Here is a 26,975-nt window from a genome sequence, read left to right on the forward strand (position 1 = left end):
GTGTAAGGTCTTTGTAGTGAGTGAAGTCTATACGATCGTTTGTTGCAGAGAATGAAAATAGGAAGGTCTAGTCTATACGATCGTTGTTGTAGAGAATGAAAATAGGAAGGTCTAGTCTATAGGATCGTTGTTGTAGAGAATGAAAATAGGAAGGTCTAGTCTATACGATCGTTTGTTGCAGAGAATGAAAATAGGAAGGTCTAGTCTATACGATCGTTGTTGTAGAGAATGAAAATAGGAAGGTCTAGTCTATACGATCGTTTGTTGCAGAGAATGAAAATAGGAAGGTCTAGTCTATACGATCGTTGTTGTAGAGAATGAAAATAGTAGGAAGGTCTATTCTATAGGATCGTTGTTGTAGAGAATGAAAATAGGAAGGTCTAGTCTATACGATCGTTTGTTGTAGAGAATGAAAGTAGGACGGTCTAGTCTATAGGATCGTTGTTGTAGAGAATGAAAATAGGAAGGTCTAGTCTATACGATCGTTGTTGTAGAGAATGAAAATAGGAAGGTCTAGTCTATACGATCGTTGTTGTAGAGAATGAAAATAGGAAGGTCTAGTCTATACGATCGTTGTTGTAGAGAATGAAAATAGGAAGGTCTAGTCTATAGGATCGTTGTTGTAGAGAATGAAAATAGGAAGGTCTAGTCTATACGATCGTTTGTTGTAGAGAATGAAAACCTGAAGGTCTTTGTAGTGAATGAAGATTGTACGGTTGTCGTAACAAATGAAAAAAAATAGGTCTTGGTTGTTAACGAAGACTGTACAGACATCGTAGCGTGTAAAAAATTGTTTGGCTATTTTAAGCGATGTCGATTACCGAATACTTCAGAGCGTATTACACAAATATATCTGACTGTCGAGTAGTGGAATATATACATTGGCGAGAAGATTTTCGCTGAATTAACAATAGGTTTATCGTGAACAAAATACCTCGAAATTAATAAGGATTACAAACCCGAAATGGAAATTCCAAATTTAGAATTACAATGTATTTGATTTTATTCAGGCCTTCTTCGTATAATTCCTCCGCGCTCGTTTAGGGTGTGAGAGGTCTGGGGTTCAATTGAGACAACTATTTTTTTAAGTGTCTTTTTAAAGTAGCTACCATATGCAAGGATAAAGTGTGGCTGTCATAAAAAATTTACATATATGATTTTTTTATGCAACTCTATTTATGCAAATTTCGGTATGTATCAAACTCAAACTGTTATCGTAAAAAATCTAAACGCAGTCGCTGCATCATCTCGGTGCCCTGTAAGATGAATTATAGTATATATAAAAATAAACTTATACAGGAAAATATAAACATATATACAGTACGATTAAGATTCCAAAGATCAGAAAATACCAAAGAGCTTGCAGCCCTTTGTTTTTATTTCTCTTATGAAAACGACGTCTTTAAGAAAAACACTTAATTACACAACTTCTTGTGTGCCGAGGCCTACACTTTATCAAAGGAAAACAAAAGAAGATATAGATTGTTTATTTGTCTACCTGCAATTTCCAATAATCCTCTGAACAATATATACGCCAAAATGCACCTTAGACAACCCAGATCAAAATAAGATACTGGGGGTGTAAGTCCCGAAAATTTTAACCAAGCAACGCCACTGACCGGAAAAGTAATATCGCGTGGTGTAATTGTGATAGCTATAGTGCTTTATTGTTGTTATTTAGGGTCTTAATGTGATTACCATTAAAAAAATGTGACAAGGAGGCCATCATAACTGAGACAAAAAATAATTTTCCCGGATCATAACAACGAACATTTAGAAGTCATTAATGATTTTGACTTTTTAAGGGTTATTATAAACAATGTAGATTCGTTATTTATGTAAAAGGTCATGCAAGTTTAATTAAATAATGTAATAAGATAATTATAATGTAACGCCATCTTTACCGCTTCAACTTTTTGTTGTAGATTTTATTGGAGGCAGTACACAGTTTCGGCCGTTTAGTTTCGAATTGGCCAGGGTCAAATTTACAAATAAGAGACAGTTTTGAAATTGAAGTGGATATTTGAGGTTCTAAATGTTTATAGTTACTATATTTCAAGTTTCAATGACTAGTATTTTGTTTCAGTTATTTAGTAAAATTGAATTTAGTGGCGTTGACCCTTGGTTTTTTGAGAGAGTACCGTGTGGTTTTTGGAGCTAGCCGGTGAATCAGCTCTTCAATTTAAAGGGTATGCAGAAGACTTAGAATAGTGAAAAAAGTAGGTGGATGGCACCCCGTTTGGATGTTATTTTCAGATTGTGCATTGTTTAAGAAGGAAGAAACACTATAGCTTGTGATTTAATCTTTTGACGTTAATATATTGTTGTATTTTGCGAATAGGGGTAATCCGCTTATTTTGTCGTTGATTTTCGCGACCAAAACAATGAAAAACACAGGGCTATGTGCCAGAAAACTAGAAGGTGGACATGTATTTTTAATTGTTTGCTGTGAGATACATATGTATTATATATGTTAAATATGAAATGCATTTATTTCAGGTGTGTGATTACAGACTTTTGATTTTGGCGCAGTCAGTTGTTTGCCGAGAAGCCTTGAAAACTGTGTATTGCCCCCATTTTGAATAACACCGAGAGAGTTCTCAGAATGTAATAAGATCTTGAAAGATACAGTCAAGTCAATATATGAAAAAATACTGTAGAAAATGGGAAAAGCGCCATACTTGGTACAAATGAACTTTGGGCTATATATAAAAAAAATAAGCATGGGACCCATTTTTTTAAAATCCAATATGGCGGAAAAAAAATCAATATGGTCACCATACATGTTAAAAAATTACAAAACTGTTTGTTTTTATTGAAACAACTTTATAAATTTTAACATATTAGGTAGGGTATTAAGCATATAATTATAAAATAGCTGTTATCAGTATTTAAACAGTGCCTTGTCTCCTTAAAGCTATTATACTTGAAATATTACATTATTTCTGTTTGTCATTAGTTTTCATAAGTTATTCAAATCGCTGTCTTCCCATCTTTTTAAAACATTATTTACCCCTTTTTGTTTACAATGTCAATTTATCAGAAGGAAATACTTAAACAGATGAAACAAAAGTAATAAGAAATTCTAGTACATAATGTTACATCAAAAATGTGTATTTGATTGGTTACATTTGGGACACGTCAACGGAAATTAATAAGCGCTATCTTATTTGCCCCTCTAGAAAGGTGCAAATGTAGCAATTTTATCTAAAGGGTATAAGGAAATAAAGGTGTGAATATGAGATATATAAGCTAACTGGTGGAAGATTTTAACATTTTTTAGTACTTGAATTGTCATATCATGAAAATATGAAATTTTATCATTGCAATACTTTTTTATAATATGTGCAAGAAAAATAAACGAAAAAGGGAGACATAAATGATGTATTATAAAATTATATGATGAACATTTTGTCAAAGTATGCGTTATAGTTAATACATGTCAATCAAACTCATTCTAAACTATTCCTTTTTTCTCCATGAAAACAAACACATGACTTGTGCATTAATGTTGTATAAGCATGAAAATGACATGATTATTTTGTAGAAATGTTTGGTTTACAGACTTTGATTTGGACACATCTTTGATGAAATAACTTCATGTACTTTTAAACACTACACATTGGTGTTCGATTGATTAACTGCTAATTCGACACCAAATTTCAAGACTAATCTAGCCCGGACATATTATTATGTCCCATGTTACACTTACTTATTATTGTGAAAAATGAAAAACGGACGTTTATTTACATTTCAATGTATCAAAAATGATTAAATACCTCATCTTCCTTTAATAATATCACCGTCACCCTTAATTATATGTCAAATTTCAAGTCGGTGCCCTAAGGATGTCCTGTGCCACAGCCTTCTATATTAAGTTGCTGTGTTTCATGACCGTTCCAAAAGGCATGTCCAGGCCGTCCTGATGATAACTTGTTTTTTTAAAACATCAGCCATCAGCCTGTTTTGTGAAGAATGGGCATTTTCACCGCATTACCAGATCAAATAAAAGAAAACACTGGACGGATGTGCTGGATAATTTGCCGTACCTTGGGACCATTTTTCTTCTTAGGTCCTCAAAAGTCAAGAACGCCACCAAGGCGTTGATGGAATTTGGCATTGAAAATTATATTAGTAGGCCTTGCTGTCCATAAAACATTAGGTCCCCGGGTTTTCTCATAATAATGCCAGCTCTTGACCATGCTTATGAGCACAAAACAACACCTGGGTCAATGTGTGATGGATGTGTTCTTTTTGTTGTTATAGCTCAGAAGTTGCCAGGCTTGTCAACAAAGTCCAAATTATCGTTAACAGGCTTAAACAAGACTAGAATAAAACATTTGATATTCATCACCATGATCAACAATGTTACTTCCAATATAAAATAGGTTATAAAAACATGTTTTGTCCCTTTATGACAGACTTGTTCTTATATGTACAATATTGTTTATGATATGCGATGTGATTACGAATAATTCAATACAAAGATGGTATAGTAAAGGCTTATTACAGCTTCGGAGCAACAAAAATGATAAACAGAAAGTCAGAATAGACACCTTCTTTGCAGTAAGAAATGTCCCAAAAAGCAACTTTCTGTAGATAAAGAGCAAATGAGCCGCGCCATGACAAAACCAACATAATAGGTTTGCGACCAGCATGGATCGATCCAGACCAACCTGCGCATCCGCGCAGTCTGATCAGGATCCATGCTGTTCGCTATCACTTTCTCTACTTGTTATAGGGTTTGAAAGCGAACAGCATGGATCCTGATCAGACTGCGCGCGGATGCGCAGGCTGGTCTGGATCCATGCTGGTCGCAAACGCACTATGTTGGTTTTGTCGTGACGCAGCTCAAATAGCCTACAGCTTCCATATTATATATGTCACAGGTACACGGTGACAAACATGCTGAGTCTTCCTTTCCAAGTTAAGTTGTTTTAGAACGAGATATTTTTCTTTTCCTGTCTTGAATATTATTCATAATCCAACTTATATAACTGAACGTTGTTGGGACTACATTCTGTGAACATTGTTCTCCGCGGTAGATCGTTGTATTCATATTTTAGTTTCCTGTTGTTAGTGGAGCATTTTTAGTTAGGGTTGTTATTGTTCTTAAAGTTTTGTCTGAGGCTGTCAATCCTTTCAGGACATTGTTCAACATAAACTTCACATGAAAGCTTTAGATCTCTACCTTGAATAGCCTTTTGTCAAATAGAGAGATATTTGATATCATTATAATGCATGTAATAAATATCCATGAATCCCCCAGGATTTCAAAATGCACAGTGCTTGCAAAGCACAGAACAAAATACCCTTTAAATTTCCCGGAACTATCATTTACTATTGAAGGTAAAAGATGAAAAACACACACACTTTAAAACCATGAAACTAAATATTGGGGTTTCAATCACTCTCCAATTGAATTATGAATAATCAAACGTGACTCTCGTGTCACTGTAAATAGATCTGACAGCTCAATGTTTGAGGGACTGTGGATGTTTGAAGTTGCATTGTAACATAAGATTTGTTTAACATGAACTTTTGGTTTGGAAAATCTTGTTGATTAAGCTTAAGGATATGTAAATAATTCCAGCTTTCTTTGCATTTACAAAAATGTTTGTTAGCTTTGAATACTAATCACATGTTTCATGTACTTATTCTGATGTACAATGTCAACAGGTTCATGAGGTATCATTGAATATTTGTTCTGTTCTGCTTTGTAAAAGGATAACTGGTTTCTCAAGGTTTTCAAGGTTTATTTGAATACGTCAGGGCCCATATGGGTATGTGACAACATAAAACAGTACATACATACAAAATAATACGAAATGGCAAATAATATGTAAAAACAAAATACTACAAAATGGCAAATTATAAATGGTCATACAACTCCATGATGTAATAAAATTACTGTAATAATTGACTGATAATGGAGGATGAGAGAGAAAAATCAAAAATCATTGCGAGAAAAAAACAAAGAGAAAAGACATAATCTAATAAGCTAACATTATTTAAATAATAACATAATATTTTTGCAAAATATGGCAAGTTTCAAAAGGATATCTTTATTACTATGGTTCATTAATTTTTCAAATTTTAAAGCACTTGGACGTGCATAGAAATATTTATCAAGATACAGCTTTCTTGTATTAACTAAATGTGAACATTCAAAAAGATAATGGAATTCGTCGCCTAAAGAGTTACTGGTACATAGGTTACAAGTTCTAAGTTCTCTTGGAATATCATCAAACCTTCCTTTTTCAATAGGAAGTTTGTGATTCATACTTCTATAAATTTAAAGAGAATTAAAGCTAAATTCATAGGTAACTTGTTGAGGTATGGCTCAAAACAAAAATCCTGTTTATAAATCCTGTAATTTAGACATTTACTGGAATTATTAATTGTACTTCTCCAATTTTGCATAAAATGATCACGCAATCTTAAGTTGACAGTATTCTTGAATGAAGCAGGAGATTCCACATTTTGATTTATCCAAAAATGCGACAATCCAAGATCATTTAAATTATTTCGAACAAAACAGACCCAATCTGATTTAATATTATTCAGAGTATATAAATTATGAGTTGTTCTATATAGAATGCTGATTATCTTATCATGTTTAGAATTAACTATTTTACCCCAGTAATTTAGAACTCTACTTAATTTGTGTTGAAAGTGGGGTAATACCCAACTCCCCATAAATCATATCATATACGTCAAACAACATTTACTTCCCTTGTGTTTATCAGCGAGTAATATTGGCTTTAACTATAAAATAGTGTTTATCAATTCGTGTTATTAAGTCTCCGGTGTGGTCTAGTGGTTAGGATTCCTGGTTTTCACCCAGGCGGCCCGGGTTCGATTCCCGGCACCGGAACACATATTTTCTTGTTTTCTTTTATAATATTCGTTTCATTTAATAATATACGTTATTAATAAATTATCATTGTTTTATAAGTTAAGTTAAAAACAGCAACAAAAATGTCCGATCAAACTACATAGTTAGCAGGAGTTTCTCAGCAAAACAAGACATCTGTCAACGTATATAGTTTGTCAAAAGAATGCAGGAACGCTTGCAAGATGAAAATTATAATGAGCTTAAAAGTTGGAGAATAAAACAAATGTACACGGATAATGTTATACATGTATACATGAATAAGAGACAAATTCTATTTAAAGTGACCTTCTGCTCATTTTTTTCGCTGTCAAGTTTAGGTTAATTAGTTATATGTTTCAGAAGATTGACTATTATAATGGTCACTGACAAAAAGATACATGTAATAATAAAAAATGGTAATGATGAAATATTAAAAACTGTCTAAAATAAAAAAAAAGCCATCCCCACTCTTTCTATCAATTGAACGTAACTGATACTTTTATGAAGGTTTTTATTATAGAATATTCATCGAGTCACGTGGGTTATTGATTATTGTTGTGTTAACGATTTTTTTTTTTTTTGCTTTAATCTTTACACTTGGATGGGCATAATGTCACTTTAACATATGTGAGAGACCTTCATATACCCGGTACGATGCAAAATCAATGATTTATGTACGACAATGTCCATTATTTGGTCCAGGGATAATTAGAAAATCGAAGATGAATGCATAGTTCGAGAATGAATGACTGACTTCAATCGTAATTTTTCGGTCATTTCCGTTATAATGCATAATGGGTAATCGGCGAAGCAAATTGAATGTTTAATTTCAAAAATAAGTAAAAGGAGCCTGATTTTCAAACATGCATAACAATGTATTGCAGTTTCAATATGTGCCAGAGTGAAATAGTATTCATTGTTAAACCACGTGTATCTCCTAGCTGCAGACGACTTATGCACGTGCACAAGAAATGTACTTAAACATATCGCTTGTCTTCAAAATAAAACCTTTAGGGGCATTACTTGTGGCATGTCAGGGATCCGTGCCCGACAGCGAAAGCTGCATTTTGTTCTTAATGGGAGGATGAACCCTAATTAAACATTGATACCATAGTTCATGTCTGTAGAGCTGGGAATCGTGGTTCCGAATAGTAAGGCTAGTTGTTCAATCTGAAACCGCGCTACTTAAAGGGACTCCACCGAGGTTTTTGACATGACGGGACTGGAAATATTTTTTTTAGATTATTACTACATTTGAGGTAGATCTATACTAATAACTTGTGTGCAAAATTTCAGGTCATTAGCTCGCTCCGTTTCTCCAGAATAATTAATTATAATAGTGAAAAATGACCCAAAATAGAAAAGCGTTTAAACGCTTTTCAATCAAATCGAACTGAGAATAGCACAAACATACGAATTTCAATTTATTTCTTCATATATCTGTTTAAAGTGCTCATGTTTATCTATGTGAAAAATTAAAATGTTATGTTTTAGGCTTATAAACCTCAGTGGAGTTCCTTTAATCTAAAAGTAATAGTAATTCTTCGATAATGACACGTGTAAAAGATTCCTTTCTTTTTTCATGCATCATAGTTACACGTGAAAGACAAGATAACTCTTCGAGAATAGAGAATTACACTGTTCAAACAACGTCTATAATTATATGTATACACATACCAAGATTCCCGTTACTATTATAGATACTGTACCGTAAACACGTGATAAAAACTGTGTCGTTGTTCTTATTTTATCCTTTCTTTGATGCAATTCGCAAGTTATTATTTTCGTTATTTTAAGTTGTCTTTTACTTTCTCAGTAGTAAATAATTTTCGCCATTTTTATATTGTCCTGAGGCAGTAAACAGTTAGATTTCAATTAAAATGGACTTTACATGTAAATATTTTTAAATATTTCAATTAAATTTATCAATTTGATCTCGCATGTAAAGAATGTATAAGTACTTTGTGGTAAAAATTTGAAGAAAAATTGAAATTTTTATTGACTAGATACCTGGGGGTGAATCACCATTGTTGTAATAGGTGTCGTAAAATTAGAGGCCCGTCTAGAACATATATACAATAGATTAATATGATGAACATGTAAATATCATTTTATACTATTAAACAAATTTATGGTGGATTCTGTCGTGTCGTGTCGTGTCGTGTCATGTCATGTCATGTCATGTCATGTTATGCTTTAACATCTGCAGAAGCACGAGTCTGGGTCAGCGAGCGGAGGATTCAATATGTATGAGGACTTCTGCGAAGTTAGATACTCAAAAAAATGTGCTTTAATGCTATTATTTTTTATTCAGGCTTTTCATATCATTTGACATTTTTGTTTGACTTATGAAATTACCGGGGCCTTTTTTTTACACGACACCCTGAGCCACGCCTACAAAAAAAACGTGCAACAACGACGCGTGCTAACATAATTTTAACCGCTAATGCATTTTTGTTCCTTAATGCAAGAATAAAGGAAATCCGGTGTTCACTACATTATATATGCTACAAATGTACAGTTTCTCTAACATTGAAGCGTAGACATATAATATTTACATTCGATTATACTTCATTATTTCCTCTTAAATTTACGGGAGAAAATAAATCATTTTTATTCGTCAGAAAAAGCCTAAATGATATGCAAAACATTATTATTAACGTTAAGGGTTTATATATTGTATAAAATAAAATTTATGTTGTACATATAAATTTTGCTCTATATATAACATGTTTGTTTATCTTATTTCTTTTTATAAATTGCACGTGTTTTTCGACAATTCGGAAATATTGGTGAAAAAAATACAGTAATAATATGTCTCATCACACCCAAACGTTGTCATGGTAATAAAATTATTAAGAATTATATGTTTATGCAATATGCAATGAGGATGTCATCCAATGAATAAAAATAAGCAGTAAATTTTTAAGAGGTCTTGTCAATATCTAAGACGTTTAAAATTCTAATCGACGAAGCATCTTTATCAACGGAAGTGAGCGGTCGTGACCCCTGGCCGAACCTCGTTACATTCAACCTGACTATATTGGACAAGCCAATTAACTAGCCATTGTATATGAGCATGACATAACAAACAAACAATTAATATCATCCCCACGTGGAGTTTCGTGGATCCCGTGGAGGCATGGACGCTTTCATTACTTATACATCGCGTTTTCATAATTCGTAAATTAGTTGGTTTTTCAAACACGCAGTGCAAGGACCGGGAGAAAGGGGCTTTCCTGTAGTTAAGAAGGGACGGAAGATATAATATATTGTTCGTCATTCAGGTAAGATATTTTGGTTTTCGTTAATTTTGTTTAGCACGCTTTTCCCGCGTGTTATAAAAAAGTATGCGAAGAGTTCTATGTGAATACTGTGGCTATTTATACATGGCGAAAATTAGAACCATTTTAATATATTAGCGGCTTATACAAGGGATATTTGGTGGTCAAATGTAATTTATTCATGAATTATGTCACTTAGTCCACTATTGACCAAACTGGTCAATATTTACATTTAGTATGGACGCAGTAACGCGGAAAACCTAGAGGTCAAGCATTGTAATGTACATGTACTCTTTATTGACCACGGTATTACTAAATTTATAAAGTTAAACTGACCATATACATACATGTACATTTTTGGATATCCGTTAGATGTGAAACAACTTGACCTTTCCTAGTTGTTGATGTTGTATTTAAGTTTAAATTCAAACTTTACAGCTTTGGCATACTTTCTCTTACAGTTTTGTATGTTCATTTTCGAGATAACAATAGAAGTGAATAGTTTAATTTAATATCCCGATAGTCCTACTTTTATATCCTTATACATGTACATTGTATGAATAACTTCGGTTATAAATTGAAAAGCTGTATTGATATTTGGGAATAAATTTTTGAAGTTGGGCAACTGTCAGATTGGTTTTCTTATTTTGAAATATATTTTAAAGACTGGCTGCATCTTTTACCAATTTTCTTTTTTCGTATATTATTAAGGTCTTATGTTGTGTTTAGAGAATTGTATATTTCTGTTCAGCACATACATGAATATTTAATCTATTTAATTGTACAAAAGTATGATATTTTCACTGAGCTATCAACAAAATCACTTGGATATTATCTTTATTTGTAACTTGATTTAGATTAGAAAATGGGTTTCATTAATTAGTGCAATTTTCATGCTGAAATTTGCATCATGAATGAATTCTGGTTTTCTATAAAAATTATATTTTAGACCATGTTCTTTTAACAAGGGAGACAATCACAAAGAGGTATATGCTATTTGTTATTTCCCTTTATGATTTGATTATTTCTATTATTCCCAGATGTGTTGCCAGTTACTCACTTTCTGTTTGTATACCTGAACGTTCGTTATTCCATGTTTTATTGCGTATATCAGGTCAATTATGTCTGATTTTCCATGGTTAAGGCACATTCATAGCATTTAATTAAGACGTAATAGACATAAGGAAAGTTTTGGCACTGTAACATTTTCGAAACATGAATTTGTTACTATCTCTCGAAATATTTTTAATACAATGTATTGCTCCAGAGCCCATTCACACTGCGACTATAGAATAATACAATGCATGTGGAAATTGAATTTAGACACGTTTTATAATTGAAACTGATGCCACATTCGTGTTACAAAGATAAAAGTAACCGAGAGGTGACAAGGACTAAACAAGGTGGGGATCAGGGTCTGACCCCTCAAGTGTATATGGCTTAAACAAGATAGAGAAATTATACGGATGCACGCATTTCATCTGTTGTTAAGAAACATTGTCAGATCATCAAGTCAGTACGGAATCAGGTGCTTGATGACGTAGTATCCTATACCATTGGCAATGTCTCGTGCTCTTATACTATAGTAACAAAAACTTTGGTGGCTGACTTGTGTCATTCTTGCTTCCACCCCGCGACCCCGCCAAGCGAAAAGTCGAGAATTTACAAGTTAAAATGACGGGGTCGCGGGGTGAAAACACGAATGGCACAAATCAGCCACCATATAAAATTCCAAAATTTATTTAAACCAAAAGTTCGAATATTCATTTAAGGCAAAAGTATCGCAATCATGCATGTTGTTTCTCTACACCATCATAGTATCTATAAATTTTGACTAATTCTACAGCCTGCATAATAATAGTATTAGATCATGCGGGTATATATATTGTTGGTAGAGCTGTGTACAGTCTAACGTGTGCCAATAAACGATGTTTATATACATTGTATTATATTATATTTATTTCACACAAAATGAAATGTAACCAATGAACTTCCGGCATTTGCATCCACATAGTTCTTAGTTATGTTTTCTCTTGGCTCAGTCCTTCTTTCAAACATAATTTAAACTGAAAGGCATCCAATAAATGTTGGCTGAGGACAGTGCTATAAAATATGGCATTTTCTTCACGTGATATGTGATTTGCGTATCTTTTCCGAAGATAAAAAAAGCCCTTTTCTGATGTTAGATTATTAAAACATGCCCTTTATTAGCGTTAAGCAGGATATTTGGGGTGATACGTCCAGCCAGTATGACTAGACACGTATTAAGACGAGCTACACAAAGTTTGATCTTATCTACGGTAAAATAAGGGTCAGCGTCGATGAAGAAGGGCTCCTGGATTTAGGACCGGTTAACTGAAAGTTCTTGTGGTGACTTCATTTGTAGTACTCAATTCAAATGGTTCTTCTTTCTTTTTACCTCTACTGTCGGAAGAATATGGAGAGCTATTTTACTTCCCTGGGCGGCAATGTCACACTTTTTTTTGCCTGCCGGTTGGTATCATCAAAACTACAGTACTGAAGGGAATGGGTTGATACTTCACCATACACCATACATATAAGCAATTATTTCGTGATTAGAAATAAGTTTGATTTTCCAATATGCTGCTGGCATGGGGAGGATGTTGGCTATGATTATGGTTTCTTATTGTATCGTGTTTTCTTGTTTTAAATGTTCGAAATTTATAACCTGTTAAAACTTCAAGATCATAAATTCCAGAGGGGTATACAGTGGCCGAATAAGTATTTATTTTAGGACTTAGTTCGCTTAATCTTTAAATAAATACTTGTGGAGAGATTTTCTTCAATACTTTTATTTCCCGCCGAAATTATATTCTAAATCCGGACTCTTAAGCCGATTATATGAGCGGTGGTAGATGAAAATATAAAAAGCATTTGTACTGGCGATATTTATAATGAAAATACTTGCTATCAAGAGGTATTGCGCCCGCATTACTATAACCTTTTGCTGGTGGCAGCCTAAGAAAATAAAAACGTTTATTTCTACACCATATTGAATATAATCAATGCACGTTCAGCATTTTTATCACGTCATGTTCCAGTAGAAATCATTATTGGATCCCAACTTATTAACTGAGCCTCGTTTTGATTTCCAGAGTCCAAAAAGTCCATATCGAATCGACATCACACCCTTACAGTCTCGTTTTCATTTCCAGAGTATCAAATCCGTATCACATCACCTATTGCCTCGTTTTCGTTTCCACTCTTCAAAATGTTCATATCAAAGTCATATCGCACCCTATTCAGTCATATTTTCATTTTTTTAGAGTCCAAAATCCATATCAAATTCTTATTGTAAATAAAGTAACAAAATTCTGTCAAAATGTCAAAAAATGGCGGTATGAAATAAGAGGTGAGAACAATACTGATTCTATTGGACTCGTATACAGCTGCAAAACCTAATCAGATTCGGCTAGTACCTAGTCCAATACAGTTTTGACTGTACTCATCCAATATAATTCACTATTGTACTCAGCGTTGAATAAAAACCTCGTATTATAGTTTGATTATGTAACGAAATCAACAAAAATATCAATTTATTCAAATAATGAATTATTTTCAAGTGATTTTATTCCTGTTTGCAAGTGGGAAAAGAAAAACAGAGGTTGCTAATTATAAAGACACTTAAACAGTTTGTGTATAAATATAAGCATATAACATATTCATCCGGTTCCATGGACCTGTAGGTTATTCAACTGAATCCGAAAATGCCAGTAAAAATCGTTCTGCATTTTTTTAGAAATCATGAGTTCTCACGATAGATGTTCAATACTGGCATTTATAACCTCGAAAACAAGTCGATATTGGTCATTATTATGTAAAACAAGTGCCAATTGGTTTATTAGTTCTGCAGATAATGAACGTTGTTAACGTTATTGTTAGTATCGAGTGACTTGGCGCGCGCTCGTACATGGAATATCTATAAATATATTACGCCAATCAATATCTATGTATAATAATTGTAAACATTGTATCAGTTTAATGTGGAATAATATTTTTTCACGTGGAAGACAGTACGCCCTCAGGAATCGGATTTCCGTGATGCTTCCCCATGGTAACACGGATGCCACGAATGTGTTTAACTGCTGATTTTGTATAAAAGTAGGGTAGTTGACATATGTAAATGTCCGTTAATGATTTATCTATAATTATCTCTATGTGTAATTTACAAATGATTAACTTATTCTATTTTTTTATGTTAAATCAATTAAATTATATAGTTTCAAAAGTAATATGTCGTAAAAGAATCGACGAATTCTATTTTCATATTATCGTTGTCAGCATACTATGATCATATGTTTACAACAATTATCAGACGCACCAGGGGATCGGCAGCTACTAATAAAGCTTTTCTATATTTTGTCCTTTTACTTTTTTCATACTAAAACATTTGCAAATTCTTGTTCAAATAAAATAATAAAGTGCACAAGGACCTGCAAAAAAATATGATGTATAAATTTGACTTTGTGTGGAGGGCTGTTGCTAATGTTTTTTATTAAGTGCAGTCCGATCCATTTACACTACATTTGAGCCCCGTCATGACAAAACCAACATACTGCGTTTGCGACCAGCATGGATCCAGACCAGCCTGCGCATCCGCGCAGTTTGATCATCCATGCTGTTCGCTATAAGTTTCTCTACTTGTAATAGAATTGGTAAGCGAACAGTATGATCCTGATCAGACTGCGCGGATGCGCAAGCTGGTCTGGATCCATGCTGGTCGCAAACGCACTATGTTGGTTTTGTCGTGACGCGGCTCATTTCATTGTAAATTATCAATGTTGTGTTTTTCCTGTTATCTCACATGTATTTATACATGTATTAGATAGTTGCAAAGACATGTTGAACTTAACCGAGCTTAAAATATGTCCTGCATGTTGGAAGTTTGCCACATGCACGTGTTTTACTCTCTAACTTGCCGAGTGTAAATCTCGTGCGTATTGTAACACGGTATACCCGTGCATGATATTTAGGGCATATTGCTTTTTACTGGTATTTAAATGTATGCAAATTTTATCTGGGTGAAGATAACAAAGTGTGGAACAAAAAAACAGAACAAGGGTGGTATGACTGCTACTCCGTATAACTGAATATATTTTACATACAATAAAAAAGGGAATAATTCAAAATTCATGGGAAGTTCATCCGAATACGAGTCAAGTTATAACAAATAAAAATATTCGAAAATTATAATACTTAAATTGTGTGTATATAATGAAACGAATCATGAGTGACTAAGTCTTGCTTGCCTTCTAAGGACCTCACTATCTCGATTTGGACGCTTAAGTATATGTTATTTTTCCTTTTTTTAATTGTTAAAACAAATTCCATCAAATTATAAATTGAGTGTTCCGTGAACTAGACACTTTTTCTGTCTGTTACAATGCTGTTACCACAGGCATAAGCCATTAGATAACTAAACCCAAAGTCGCGTTATTTTCTAAAACATAAATTTTGCTAACATCGTATTTATTTATCGTTTTATTGATATTTTCGTAACTGGAAATCATAATTATGTTTTATTTGAACATAATCGGCTTATTGATAAATACAGGTTTTGTGAATGCAAAATTTATTTTACATAAAACGAAACGAAAAGTCTGGCTGTAATAATTTGACAGTCCTTTGTCAAAATGACAATGGCACGGTAAAAATCTTCGCACAAGACTACAATGGCGTTATAATTGGATCATTTCGCTTCTTGTCCGCTCTTGTCGATAATTTAGAATATTTTGTTTTCGTTTGTACTTTTGACCAGCTTAAGTAATAGGTGAAAACATAATCCAGAAGTATATTGATTTTATTATCTAACATTGTTACACAAATTTGATACCCCCGGGCTTGCAAGATTTTTTTTACAGATAATCTTGTTTTATTTTTTTCGTTTGATTGCAACGTGTCTTGCCATTTTAGCGAAAGGACACCAACAATGGTTTTAACGAAAATTCTATAATTGTTTAGCATGATATGTATCACTATATTCGCTTTTAAGACAGACGGACACTTCTAATATAAAATTAACTCTTACCCTCCTGGCGGCAACTGATTCTGGCCATGCGACCAGTGCAGACCAAGATCAGCCGGTAAGTCCATGCCGTCGGATCGTGGTCTGCGCTCTTAGCTGTCTGTTAATGAATGTTTTGAAATTTTCCCTAAGAATATTGAATGATTTTGTCCAGATTGAAAGATGGACATGTAAATTTAAGATATGTAAATGTGTTAGGGTAGTATATAACCATTTTGATAGCTTTAATAATACTCGGGTATTTATTATGAAATCAATTTCATTTTATGACTTGTATAATAGAAATAGTAAGCTTATTTTTCACTCAAAAATATTAATTCGTATTCAAGCTGGTTTTTCATGTTAGGAATGATTTTTTTTCAAGCATTTCTGTTTGTCCTGATAATATAGCGCTGAAAAATAATATACGTGTACTGAAGCGAGAAGAAAGTGTAGTTTTTTTCATCTTTCAAACGTAGATCTATTTCTAAAGAAGCTCTTATGAACGTGAATTTTCTTCTGCACGATGTTATTCTGCTTGTTAGGAAGTGCATTTTAAAAATTCCATTCTTGTTAATTATATATCGATATGTTTGCATATGATGGACTTTAGTATAATCTCACATAGAATCATAGAGAAATAATACAGTATTAATCATCATTACATACGATAATAAAGACCTGAAATACTAAGCTTTCGAAGTACAATACGGTATATATTTCAATTATTTTATGCTGCGTTTTTTGATACGCGTTCGTAGTTCATTTTTTGTGATATTTTAATTTTCAATTTGATTATTTGTACATCGCCAGTTTGTTATCGAAATACATGTTAATGATTTAAAAACAGAACAGATTTATCACAAAACATACAATTATGAAGATATATATAAGATCTTATATACGATGTCTTCTGAAATGTGAAATGATTCTGTGCCTTTAAAAATACAACTATGAAATGTCATGAAACGATCTGTTCTTTCATCGCCACTATATGAAATGAACAAATGATAAATCATGCATATATTTATGTTCTATCTCGTTTTCTATATCATCGGTGTCGCTTTAATGAAGCTATTTTGCCCGCACCTTGGTCAAAACTGACCATACCTGTGTCCACTGACACGTAACTGTCAAGTTTGGACATAACTATCAAAATTACAAAGGTATAGCTTGACACAGGAGCGAAAACTGCTCGCTCATGACTAAACTATGTCTAAATATTACCGGATTTATACGGTCAGTTGCGCCGAAAAGCATTAGGTATTAAAACAGGACAATGTGGACTTAACATAAGCTTTTATAATTTTTTCAAGTACTAAAATCGTACACGAAAATACGTGGATTCTATTGGTAGATGTAACAATAGATTGAAAGCATTATTCAAGCATTGGTTGCCCAAGGCGATTTTCTATTCAAACCGAATAGTTCATGTAAAGACTGTTAGGTCATACCAGTAACTAATATCGATATTTCAACGTGGTCACTAGTCATTTGGCGTTGGTCATTGGATATTAGTATACACTGTCTACATTGCTGATGACCAGTAGCTAGGGAATTATTCTTCAGAATGGACATGAATATTTTATTCTAACTTTGATTCTAGAAGTATGGACGTATATATTTTGTTGTATATTTTGGCGTGTATCTGTGCGGGCTACAGTTGCCCACAGAAGTGGCGCCATCTGCCGCGTTGGAATCTTGCTTTTTGTTTAAGTTTTCACGTGTTGTATGAATGAGGGTTTCTCTTGGTTCGACGTTTTAACGATTTTCATGTTGGATTCATGTAATTAGTAGATTTTCTATTATTGTATTGTTATGTTGGTATTGATCACTCGGACAGGAGTGGTGATCTTGATGGACAATCCTTGGTATATTTAATCGTTTTGTATGCGGACGTTTTAGCTAGGAAGCTGCAGCTATCTGGTTTTGGAAAACATTTTTGTTTTTGCTACAGCAAAATTTGATTTATAATTGATCGCGCTTTAAGATGTTTTTAAAGTGTCTGTTCGGGCTTTTTTCATTGTTCGTGGGTCATAATATCTGCTTGCATTTATTTTCGTCTTTTGAAACTGATATGTCGATCTTTCTTCCTTTATTTGCTTTACTATATTAGAGTATGCATGGCGTATTTCGAAAGTTTAGTTAGTAAAAGCTGAACCTTCAACTTTGTTGTAAATCAGGTCGACAAATTATGACGTTTCATTCACCTTTGAAATTGTATGGTTTCTTTCGAAATAAAAGTGCAAATAGAGAATTAGCAAGTTGTTTATGCAAACATGATCTATTTCATACGGTTATACTTTTTACGAACCTGAATTTATTTACAACCTTTCGACAACTTCTCCTTTTTTTTACTAACACTGCTTGGGAGCTTTGTTTTGGAAAATATCATAAATTGCTGATGAATGGTTTTTAAATGGACTTCACTTCCTAATGAAACCAGCAAATGTCGAAGGATGCGAAATATGGACTCCTGTATGTAGAAAGCATTGGTCGGGGAATGGACGAATGGAGGAGTTTACGCTTGTGTTGAATGGCACTGGTAGAATTCACGGAGTTTAAATTATACCGTGATTCCCCGGTGTCATCCAAGACACTGCGTACAAGCAACACAATTATACACCACCAGGAAGGATTTTAAAAGGGACACCACTTACTGGACAACGGCAAAAGGATCTGGAATCGAGAATGTACATGAAAGCATGCCATACAACTTCGGATCTTCTTTTTCCTCAAAGACTGACAGGCATACGTTATTCAATGTTAAAGGCATTCAAGACTGGAACAAACAAATTGAAGAACTCCACCTCTTAAACAGCACAAACTAAAATAACAACAACTTAAGCAACACAAACTTAAACACACACTAAAACGCATTTTCATTTGTTTGCATGGCTGTACTAAACTGCACATAGTGACGTGTGTTTATATAATGTAATTTGGTAAACTTTCATTTTAAGATCGAGTTAATATAAATTGTTGTTCACAGTGGCCTTTATAATAAAATCTGAAATCGTTTTACTTAAGTTGTATGGATTGTCCTTTTTGAGGAATTTATTATTATAAACAATTATGTATAGATATTTGAGAAGTGTATATGATATGTAAAAACAACAACAACAACAACAACAACAGTCATACCATCAATGTTTCCTGTTCATGGCCTACACGTGCATGCATACACTCAAAAGATAGTTAAATAAGTCTTGTAATTTTATGAAATTCATAGCGTATTTTTTTCCTAAAAAGCTGTTCCCAGTATGTGCATACTTTCAATGTATCAAATTATTGAAGCTAGTCACTCCAGAAATTTGAAAGGCCCTGGTCACTCTGCTGAATATTAGAACTTTAATGATGAATTTGAGCTGGTTCAGTTTAAAATGAAATATAGTTATATATGCAGTAGTTAAAATATGGACATCATTTAATGCTGGGTTATTGGCCATATTAAAGTTATAAAAAATGGTGGGGAAGGAAAGATATAAAAATGAAAGGTTGATGGTGTAAGACGAGTCACTAAGGTTACACATTTTCAAAAAGAAATGACCACAGAAGGTGCGTCGCTTCATATTTCCGACCATCTTTGTAAATTATCAAAGCAACATGCGTGTATATAGTAATTTAACACTTAACATATTTACTTGACCCGTTTATTAGGGGGGAGTTTAATGGCTAGTAAAATGGCCGGAGGTATGAAAAATGTCAAACTAGACCTTACTGTAGGTCAAGTTTGGCAAGATACATATCTTCATTTGCATAATATATGCATATGGAACATAACAGGCTCTGATTATCATGAATATTAGATGACCAATGACATCTGGTATTGGTGATTCAGTAAAAGCGACATCTACCGTATATAAATCAATATAATAAATTAAGATTTACCAATAGATGTATATATTTCTTCCCACCTCGTAACAAAAAATGACAACCCGACCATTGTCGCATATTCATTACAACAACATAGTGTGAGGTGAAACTCTAAACAGGGGTTTATTTCTCCCACGGCTTTGACCATTTTTGAACACCTGTTTTGTTTACCTAGTAACAATAACTCATTGCTACATTAATATGTCTTCCCTATGTTGTAATATACTATCTCATTTAACTAGCAATATATCTATAACACCAGAAGCACAATTAATGTCTGCATGCTGTTAATATAATATAAATAGCTACCCGTAGTCTAAGTACTTAAAATCCCCGATTTTGACCCTCATTAAAGCATATAACCAGGACACACGAATGCTGACACTTTTGTTTTATACTTCAGAAAAGAAGAGACATTTTGTTACATATTAGCTTCCTGTATTTTTCTCTTATATATTAAAAACCTTTACCAACCTGTCTTGATATGTATTTGAAACTGTCTATTAAGTGTTTGATTGAAGATAGTAAAGTGATGTGGAAGGGGTTGGTGTGGCCCTACTTTGAAGACATAGACAAGTCCTTGTCGTGACTGACGCACAGAGCATCAATTAATGAACAACATACTAGTATTCTCGTCCCAGCCATAGGTTCCGTTAAATGGATCCACCCGCCAGTTAGTGGCTTTCACTTTTCAAGTACTGACCGGTGCATGTCATACCTTTAAAACACTGTAAACTTATATATTATATATTTTTACAGTGCAAATGTAAGCGCAATTATCAGTTCAGTTGGCGGCTGTTATCTATAAAATGATTTACTGTTTTAATTTTTGTCATACAATAATTCCAAAACAACATTGAAATGTTCCAAAATTCCAAAATACTTGTATGAAAATAGATATGCTTGTATATTTCCTTATGTGCAGATGGTGCATGCATGGAATCACTGCTAAACGGTGTTAAAGTGTTTGAGCCGCGTCACGACAAAACCAACATATTGCATTTGCGACTATCATGGATCCAGACCAGCCTGCGCATCTGCGCAGTCTGATCAGGATCCATGCTGTTCGCTATCAGTTTCTCTACTTGTTATAGGGTCTGTAAGCGAACAGCATGGATCCTGATCAGACTGCGCGGATGCGCAGGCTGGTCTGGATCCATGCTGGTCGCAAACCCATTATGTTGGTTTTGTCAAGACGCGGCTCATCTGTTACTAAAGCACTCGAACCATGTTTATGTGTGTTAGATAATAGAACCTTTAGATATGATACAATTCTTTCAAGAAACAACTGTAAAATTTTAGAAACAACTTAATAACATTAGGTACAGCTTAACACCTTAATTTGAGTTACTTAATAAAAATCAAGTCTTAGTATTGTCATGTCTATTCAGTTACGAATATCTTGTTCAACATCATTACTCTAGCATCATAATATGACTGAAAATAAAATGTATTTATTCTATTCTGTAATTCTATTCTATTTTATAATTCTATTGTATTCTGTGCCAGTCACGTTTTTGCATGTCATAAACTCTCATCTGTGTATGTATGCAGTCTGTGAAACGAGGGTCCATCAGCCCACAAAAAAGGAGCTTTCGCTGTCGAGAACTGACCCCGGACATATATTCTGAAACACAAAGTAGTGATAATTTACCTCCGTGCGGTTTCTACAAAGCATTAGCCAAAGAGATGACTTTTGAGCCGAGGCAATGAGCACTTAAACGTACAATAACCTGAGACAATATGAAAAGGTGAACCCTCTCATCTTCTATACCTGCTTTTCCTTTATGCCGGCTCGATCATACCTATCATACTTACTATATGAAACAGTCAATGTTAAAATGCATTCATTTATACTTGTATATCAGAAATTATAAAATGACAATGTCTGAAATCTAAATCCTGCATAAATCAGAGTTTTTGTGCTGGAAAATTCAGAGACAGACTATACTGTGGGTATAGTAGGCAATGTAATATTACTTCCCTAGATACACACTCTTTTACTTTTTATAAATGAGCCACGTCACGACAAAACCAACATAGTGCGTTTGCGACCATCATGGATCCAGACCAGCCTGCGCATCCGCGCAGTCTGATCAGGATCCATGCTGTTCGCTATCAGTTTCTCTACTTGTAATAGGGTTTTTAAGCGAACAGCATGGATCCTGATCAGACTGCGCGGATGCGCAGGCTGGTCTGGATCCATACTGGTCGCAAACGCATTACGGTGGTTTTATCATGACGCGGCTCAAATAATCATGATTCCTGACAACCCTTTTCACTTTGTAAGCATTCAATGTTTTTTTAAGAAATCCAGTCCTTATAAACATATTTTATTTTATTATTTAAAGGACATGGGTTGAAAACCATGTAATCTGATAAATGTTAATAGTTCAGAGGGTGGAAATGGAAAAAGATTAAACATCTCCTAGCGTTTTAGCCACGAATTCAAAAAGTCAAAAATCTACATCAAACGACTTATAAATCAAGTAATGTTGTAATGCATGCTTTCAACGAATTGGTCTTTTCACGTTCTAACTAAATCAATTTTCTATACAAATATCCCACACTTTGATATAATACAAGTGATAGAAGACAAATATTTTTAGAAATAATTACTCCTTGCACAATGGCCATTGATGTGGTACAACTCTAAATAATGGTCAGTTTGTGTGCTAAGCTATAAAATTGAACTTTTCATACGGTCGATATAGAATCAAACACCCAACATTTTTTTAATTCAGTAGACGCCCACCCAAAGCACACAGACACACACACGCACGCATTCTTATGTTCAGGAAATGTTTTTGTTGTTGTTTTTTGGGTTTTGTTTTTGTTGTTGGTGTTGTTGTTTAGTGTCGGTTTTTTAATACACCCTGCATTGCACAAAGCATTGTTATCAGACATACCAACGGAGTAATCGTTATTATCTAACCGCTAGATGAACCTATTTATTGGAAAATATGCAAATATGTCACTATTTAGAGTGGAACTAATATTTTCGGATTAGTTTGTGGTTTTCCCCATGATTATAAAATTCGTCAGTCCAATGCTCTTCCAGCATACGTTACAATATATTTGAGTCGCTTATCTTTATCCATTTGTGGCTCGAATCCCGCCAGAAACATTAAATTAGTATATGTATATGAGACCTCGGATATGGTTCGTAGATGTTCGGTAATTTGATACGTGTTGTACATTAAAATTCCATCCATCCTTCACATCATAATGAATATAACCGCTCAGCCGATGAATATAACCACTGAGTCGATGAATATTGCTACGAGCCGATGAATATTACTATGAGTCGATCAATATAACCATGAGTCAATGAATATAACCACAAGTCGATGAATATACCCACGAGGTATTTAAACAGACAAAATAATTGCATCAAATCTCAAAACATCATCAACTTACCTATATCACCAATGTAGACCTAATCAAAGCTCAAATCGTAAAAACTACCTACCAGTTTCATCATTTTTTTTACACCGATAATACATGTAATTTCAAGAGTCACATTTGTTGTTGATGTGCACATTTTCTTTAGTTTCATTTAGTTTTAGTAGCGAACCCCTCATAATGGCAGGAACAGAAGAAGGTTTGAATTACTGCTGGTTTTCTCTTGAGACTTGACCAAGATTCGGAATTCTGCAGGAAATATGGACAAATCATTCGAAAGAGTAACGATTCGGTTATGGAGTCCACTCCCTCAGACCTACGTGGAACATATTAATCAAGCAGCTTAGCTACAGCTTATGCCAGCATTACGATTTTATAAGTGACGTTATACGAGGTAATTAATCATAATCGACGTCAACAATACGTCACGCAGAAATTGCCGTGAAAGAAATAAAGCTGGCCATTCATTTTAAAAGACACTTTACACCTGTATAACTTGTATTTGGAATGAATTTAAAAAAAAGACATAGTCGTTTTATTATCAAACAATTGTGAACAGCGGTCCAATATTTTGATTTGAAGAGTTCTGTTACTTTTATTCAAATATTTAGGAGCTGACAATATATTTTGACGGTATGAGTACCGCCTCCGTGGTCGAGGGGTTAGAGTCGATGACTTCTAATCTAGTTACCTCTCTGGCGTGGGTGCGATCCCCAGGAGATGCTTTAGTAGTTTAGCGCGGTAGTACTGGTGTATCTCTCCAGGAACGATGGTTAGGAAACTACCCGCCTATTTGACTGAAATACTGTTGGGAAAGGGCGTAAAATGAAACAAACAAACAAACTTGACGGTATGACGAAAGGAACTTCGTTGAGGATAAAGCTTTGGAACAGTTCACATTTTGGCAAGGACCATATCTATCAACGTGATACCACCGTTTATTGGACATATACACACTCTTTATTTCTTAAAAAAAATATTCAAAAAGATTTTGTAAAGAGAAGGACAAATGTTGAAATGAGTTCATTCAAAAGCGAGGAGCGAACATGGTACCTTAGACTGTTCCAAAACACCGGAAGGACGTCAGATACATGGCACATTTGTCAAGTCGACGATTTGCCAAAATACTGCTCTTGGCACTGTTAGAATTCACTGATTTGTTCTGTTTGTCAGTGAATCTAGAGTTCCAAATTCGGTTGGCAATTATCTACGAAGAAATTGTTAAAGGGAGGCAACTGTTGCTCGCGCGTTATCATTTGGTTTTGGGTTTTTTCCCTTGTTACAAAAAAACTGAAATACTTTTACAATGTTATATGGATTAAAATTTGATAAAATCATCTTTTTGTATAGCGTTTTATAGCCTATTTTGGTAAGTTGGATTTATGCAAAAAATCTACCAGTATAACAGGATTATAGAAAGTTGCAGAACTGTGCCATTCGTATTTATCGAGTTTTGTGACTTCTTAAAACTTTTGAAATAGGTTTGGTTAACTTGATAAACAAGTGGGATGTATCTTAAGATCCGTCAAAAGCAATCGCTTTATAACATAATTGAGCCGTGTCACGACAAAACCAACATAGTGCGTTTGCGACCAACATGGATCCAGACCAGCCTGCGCATCCGCGCTGTCTGATCAGGATCCATGCTGTTCGCTTACATACTCTATAACAAGTAGAGAAACTGATAGCGGACAGCATGGATCCTGATCAGACTGCGCGGATCCATGCGCAGGCTGGTCTGGATCCATGCTGGTCGCAAACCCACTATGTTGGTTTTGTCGTGACACGGCTCATATATATTTACAGGTCGTGACCTTAGCAAGTTGCATAACTTTTGTATTCATATCTTACGAGTCTTGTATCCCAAGATTCTTTTGTACTAATGTCTTCATATTTTACTCACCTTTTACCAATACAACAACCATTATATTAGCATTTTACTTTAATGTAACTGTTGTATTAATTTTCTCCTAATTACATTACATTTAAACATTTTGAAATTTGTCCTCTATTGTAAAAGTAACTTCATACATGTATAACATAGGGTAAATTGCCTATACCAGTGTGTTGATAAGTTCTATAACTCTGATTCCCATTTTCCCTAGTTATCTCCTCTGTATACATTTGGCATGTTTCATGTATACATGACATTCTATAAAATTCCATGGCCTGATGTACATATTTACCAATTATTTCTCTTTGTAATGCCGATACAAACAAATGAAGTTCCATAAGTAAGCATCTATTTTCCCAGCTATGTCCCCATAAACATTAAAATAGTATAGGAAAGAACGGAATCTTTAATGAACGTACAAAACGTCAAAATTGAAAATGTTGCAGGTATTAGTTATGGTTTTAGTAAGTTTATTTTTCATATTAGAATTCAACTTGTTTTGATGATTATTTGATCTGTAGGCTTACATATCCACAATGACCCTGGTAAGTACCGTAACTTCGGCATTAATATATTTTAGTTATTCCCCCTTAATGAACTCTGAAAAGGCTAAAAAATAGACCATGTTGACACATTTCAAGGAGTAATTTCCTCGTATTGAGTAACCAAGTTTGTCATATTGTTTTCTCAATTGCGGGACGGGGTCCGTACTCTCAGTGCCTGAAAGGGCGGATGTGGCGCTATTTAACTTAGAACACACACTCTCAGTTGCGGGGTCATGTATGCTTAACAGACACAGACTCTTCATATGCCTCAGGACATATAGTAATTGAACCGTCCGTCCGAACCGGCTAGTTGAATATATCTTAAGTTCTACCTGTACCAATGAACACTGACCTCTACAAAGTCCGTGATATTGGCAAGTTACATAACTGTGGCCTCCATTTCCCCCAGTTATTTCCCTTTGTAACCCCTTGGAAATTAGGTTTAGTGAGCAGTTCAGCTTTTACGTAAGTTTAATACCTTATATCTGAAGTTTTATTTGTAGCTTTTTGGCAAATTGGTTTATGACAAGAATTAGATACTGGAAATAATAATGTTTTTTTTTTCTTTAGGATATCTTTTTATTATCCACAGATGTATTGTGTACCATGAGTGGCATGTCGCTCTAGTCTTATCTGTATACCATGCCGTCTTTTGTAGTGTTATATGCTGTCTTGTACCGTAGATTTTACATAGTGCTAGAGTATGACTAATGTGTTTTACAATGGAACCATTGTTTTATGGACATCAGTTACATTTTGCAATGGTCAATTTCGTTTTGAATACCATACACGTCCATGAGTGTTGGAATGTTGTCGTCTGCTCCAAGTGACGACTTAACTGGCATATTTAATTAATGTTCGCAAACCTTTCCATTATTTATCTTGTGTCCAATTAAAAAAACATGCTTTCTTTTAGATCTAACGCTTTAAATTGAGCGAAATAAAAAGTAAAAGTACATTTTATTCAAGATGTTTTCTTTATTACTTTACGATAAATAATCTGCAACAACAACAACCAATGGCCCAGGGTGAAAAGCAAGAACCTTTTAGTTGATGCGTTGATATTAAA

The 26,975-nt window shown here is 34.0% G+C and overlaps 1 non-coding gene across 1 annotated transcript; it reads left to right on the top strand.

Annotated features, from left to right (window-relative positions):
- Window positions 1-6,805: 6,805 nt before the first annotated feature.
- Trnae-uuc (transfer RNA glutamic acid (anticodon UUC)) lies at window positions 6,806-6,877 on the top strand. The gene has a single exon. It is a non-coding gene; the product is annotated as a tRNA-Glu (tRNA).
- The last annotated feature ends 20,098 nt before the right edge of the window (window positions 6,878-26,975 follow it).

Source organism: Ruditapes philippinarum, unplaced genomic scaffold (genome assembly GCF_026571515.1).
Source record: "Ruditapes philippinarum isolate M1 unplaced genomic scaffold, ASM2657151v2 ctg282_1_1_1_1, whole genome shotgun sequence".
NCBI lineage: Eukaryota > Metazoa > Mollusca > Bivalvia > Venerida > Veneridae > Ruditapes > Ruditapes philippinarum.